The sequence below is a fragment of the Maniola hyperantus genome, chromosome 11 (genome assembly GCF_902806685.2).
Source record: "Maniola hyperantus chromosome 11, iAphHyp1.2, whole genome shotgun sequence".
In the NCBI taxonomy this organism is placed as follows: Eukaryota; Metazoa; Arthropoda; class Insecta; order Lepidoptera; family Nymphalidae; genus Maniola; species Maniola hyperantus.
The window spans coordinates 8389730-8394919 of record NC_048546.1 but is presented as its reverse complement, the minus strand read 5'-3'; positions in this window follow the sequence as shown (position 1 = coordinate 8394919).

The window sequence follows — 5190 nt, the reverse complement described above, 5'->3', positions numbered from 1 at the left end:
ATTATTAAATAACTGTTATGTATATAGTCCGCGACAGGTTGAGATGGCAATCGAGGTATGAGGCGGGGGGACGCCCCGCACATCCACACGGTGTGCGGGGCGTTCCCTCCCCGATTGATATCTCGACCTGTCGCGTACTATAGGTACCAACCCTGAAAAAAGGCTCCCATTTTTTAAAGCACTTTCGTAGGTGTCAAAAGGTGCCTTAACTCCGCGCCAATATCTATGTAATCTGTGTCGCTACACGTAGGTACCCGTATGTAACACACACACAAGCTTAAAATTCGTCTTCACTTTTTAAAATACATGGATGAAGTGGTAATTGATTTCGCTTCCTCAAGGTACGTCAACCGAAGCCTAGTAATTTAAATAATATAATTGACTTAAAGTCAAGGATCGTCCCTTTTTACCAGCATTTTAATACCACTTTGAATGTTTTCTTTACTTGTTAGTGCTACTAAGAAAATATTAAATCGTTTTGACCCAAATTGTTTGCTTTTATCTCGCTCTTGAACTTTTTAATTGCAACGCTTTCTTTGAATTCTTTTTCTGGTAGCATAATATTATAATGTAAAGGCTAAAACCTCTAAGCCGAATTTCGTAGCAACATTTATTCTAATTAAATATCTTGGTTTTAATTTAGCAACTTATATTTGACCACCTCACACACTGTATTATTATAAAAGTAGCACTTTTATTATGCTCTGAAAATTCCATTTTGCTGACCCTTAACGACGAGATATATGAAAATAACGTGTGAAAGTATTGTAGAACATTAACAGATCTATAAAAAGTCCATGCTAGCAAATAGTGAAAAAATATAAAAACTAAGCGAGTGAAGATTTTGCTGGTGAAATATTTATTGATTTAGATGACCAACTAAACATTTGAAGCAAGCCAAAAATAAAATTAAAATTAAAAAAGTTTCAAGATTTCTGCCGATTTTGATAGAGCAAAGTGGCGTGCTGGACCCATAACCTTAAGAACTGAATTAAACTCTGGTTTTGAACTAGTTAAACTTGTTTTATTATCTAATACAATAGGATTTTACAAAAAGTACATTATACGCGGTGGAGACATATAATCAAAGAGAACAGGGCGAAGTGTCAAAGCGTTTACATTATGGGCTGCGTTCCATTTCACAAACGTTTTTCCGTCAATGAATATATACTACTCAATCCAAAATATTCACATGCCTTTTGTTGGGGTTTGTTCTAAGGCAACTTTTTAAACTAAATTAACTTATATAAAATATACCTTTCTCACTCTTTTGCGTAGTATTTTCCTTTACATCAATCACATACCTATCTAATGATAGAAGTTTTCTTTGGTTAATAATGCGGTGGATTTCCAGGTCCCTTCCGCATACAATGTGACTAAGCGAATGAGTTTTGACTCTTACAGCCGTACTCAGAGTCGCTTAATCGTTACTTAAGTTTAGTTAAAACGAGACAGAGCTATATCTATCACATAAATCTGTCTCGTTTTAACTCAATCTTAAGTATCTAACGATTAGCGACTCTGAGTACGGCTGTTAGGTTTCACAGTTACTAGATGTTAGTGATAATAACCGCGAGCGACCGAATGCATAAGTATGAGTGACTAAAATACACAAAATATGTAAGGAAATAATAAATATGAAAGGAAATAATAAAAGTCGATAGAGTTTTTTTTTCATAGATGTAAACAGATATTTTTTCGTGAGCCATCTTGGGAATTAATGACGTATGAAATGTTGATTTTTTTCTTCTGAAAGAAGTAACTTGGCAGAGATCATAATCTGCAGAGACGTAACACGAGGACGCAGCGGAAATATTAAGTATCCAATTCCTCAAATATTTATCTACTAACTGATGCCCGTGACTTCGTTCGGTCGGTTATTTTTAAAATATAGGTCGCTATCTAATTATATTATGTATTAGAAGGAAATGTTGTCACCAACAGTTGGTATAGTCCGCGACAGGTTGAGATGGCAATCAGGATATGAGGTGAGGGACCCCGCACACCCGCACGTCACCCCGCGCTCACCTGCATTGGGTTAGCGCGAGTGCTGTGCGTGTTTGCGGGGCGTTCCCTCCCTGAGTGCCATCTCGACCTGTCACGTACTATACCTATGTACTAACTAGCCCTATTTGTAATTCTGTCTCAGCGCTAGACTATTGTAGCCAAAGCTAAATTAGCTCATCTAGTTTAAAATGAGATAATCTAAAGAGCTAACAACAAAACAACCGTTTTCTTTTCCCCATTAGATTCTTCTGTCGCGTCCAACCCAGCAATTTATAAGGAACTAGCTGATCCCCGCGGCTTCGCCCGCGTAGATTTAGGTTTTTAAAGATCCCGTATAGCCTATGTCACTCAGGAATAATGTAGCTTTCTACTGGTGAAAGAATTTTTAAAATCGGTTCAGTAGTTCTAAAGATTACCCCCTACAAACAAACTTAACGACATTACCTCTTTATATAATACAACGGGCCGTGCAGCAGAAATCGTAATATTTTAATTTCGCCATAACTTCAAAACCAAACGTCCAATTTTAATCATTCAAAGACCAAATATTATCTCCATAAACTGTTCTTAGTGATGAAATCATTTATTTTGATAAGGATTAATAGCATGAGTAAAATAATTGCGTTTAAATGTAGTCCAAAAAAAATTCAAGATTTTTAAATAAAAAAATGGTTGCTGTGCCTCACTCGACATAGATGGGTATAGTGTGTCGCGGACTTTTTTGTAGATATTTATAAGATCTACAATTAATTAGAACATTTTATGGTTCTATCTTTTATAGTTTAGGCAGCGTACGCAAAATAAGTAACTTTTCTGGTTGATTTTTTACACCTTGTGTCCGAAAAACCCAAATATCTTACGGAACCCTATTTTTTTCCAAAATAAAATATAGCCTATGTTACTTGTGGATAATGTAGCTTTCGAATGGTGAAAGAATTTTTAAAATCGGTCCAGTAGTTTTTGAGCCTATTCAGTACAAACAAACAAACAAACAAACAAACAAACAAACAAACAAACAAAGTTTTCCTCTTTATAATATTATTATTAGTGTAGATTGACATACTGAACCATCTCTTCTCTATCTTTTTTATTATTACAGCCGACAAACGTCAAAATCGTTTAAACGAATGGGCCTTTAGATTTTAGATATCCGGTGGAACCCTTTGATTTTCTGGAACAAAAAGTAGCTAGCATAAGCCACCGTCCCTGGGATGCAAGCTATCTTTGTACCACAATCAAAGACAGTCAAACACACTTTCGCGAACATTTATACTTTTATAGTAGGTATGGATTATATCACTACTATATTATTATAAATGCGAAAGTGAGTTTGTTTGTTGGTTTGTTGATTTGTGGCTTTGTCCTTCAATCACGCCGCAACGGAGCAACGGATTGACGTGATTTTTTGCATGGGCATATTAATTTAAGAGCTGGAGAACGATACAGGCTACTTTTAGTCCCGGAAAATCAGAGATTTCCCACGGAATTTAAAAAAACTAAATCCTTGGGGTCCCAAGGTGCTGGAATGGCGACCTCGCACCGGAAGACGCAGTGTTGGAAGACCCCCCACTAGGTGGACAGACGACATCAGGCGAGTCGCAGGGAGCCGCTGGATCCAGGCGGCGCAAGACCGTGGCGTGTGGAAGTCCCTACAAGAAACCTATGTCAAGCAGTGGAGTTCTATTGGTTGATGATGATGATGATGAAATCCACGCGGACGAAGTGGCGGGCATCAGCTAGTAAGTAATACATAAGGAAATTGTTGATTTTTAGATTCAATGCATAAAAAAATCTGTGAGCCTAAGAATGGGGCCTTGCCTTGCTTTTGTATGGGCGTAATAGATTTTATACGACACAATACCGACTTCGAGCTTAAGTGCTCGGGCGTATTAAACGTCTGGAACCTTTTAGGCTCTGCAGTAGACAAAGTTGTTAACTTGAATAATCATTTGTTCAATTTACGGCAGCGATTTGTCTTATAATTGCTGAAGACGAAGGAGTATGGAAAAGGAATGGGTTGATAATAAATTATTGATTGAACACTTATTAAGTGCTCAGTAATAAGACAAGTCTAAAAGTACAAGTCCGAGATGGGCAAACTGCAAGCGACACCAGTGATTTCTATGAATCTGTATGCAGTTTGCGGCCGAGCGCTCGGAATCAATTTCATACAGATTCATAGAAACTAGTGGTGTCGCTTGCAGTTTGGGTTGCAGTTTGCTGTCCGCAGCCCATCTCAGACTTGTGCCTTTATTTTCCAAGTAACCAGCGTTTACCCTGCATGCTGGTTTTGTCGAGCAATAATAATAAAAATCGGTCAAGTGCGAGTCGGACTCCGGTAGGTTCCGTGCCATGTAAAAGAAATATATATTTTTAATTTTCATAGTAGCCATTTTTAAGGGTTCCGTAGCCGAATGGCAAAAAACGGAACCCTTATAGATTCGTCATGTCTGTCTGTCCGTCTGTCCATCCGTATGTCACAGCCACTTTTTTCCGAAACTATTAGAGCTATACTGTTGAAACTTGGTACGTAGATGTATTTTGTGAACCGCATTAAGATTTTTACACAAAAATGGAAAAAAGAACAATAAATTTTGGGGTTCCCCATACTTAGAACTGAAACTCAAAAAAAAAATTTTCATCAAACCCATACGTGTGGGGGTACCTATGGATAGGTCTTCAGAAATGATATTGAGGTTTCTAATATCATTTTTTTCTAAACTGAATAGTTTGCGCGACACTTCCAAAGTGGTAAAATGTGTGTGTGTGTGTGTGTGTGTCCCTGTAACTTCTAAAATAAGAGAATGATAAAACTAATAAAAATAAATGATGTACATTACCATGCAAACTTCCACCGAAAATTGGACGAGATCTAGTAAGTATTTTTTGATTTATCGTGCAAAATGTCGATAAAATACTATTGTACTACGGAACCCTCAGTGCGCGAGTCTGATTCGCCCTTGGCCGGTTTTTTTATGTATTTGTTGTCCCAGCGGTATTAGAAATACACATTGTATATGACAACTCGGTCACGAGATACACCCTGCTGACATGGATGGTCGGATAGACGGATGGACAGCAGAGGCTTAGTAATAGGGTCGCGTTTGGTACCCTTTGGGTACGGAACCCTGAGAATTAGCCTAGTAGGTTTTCATTTAAGATCTATCGTTTAAAAACTTGAAT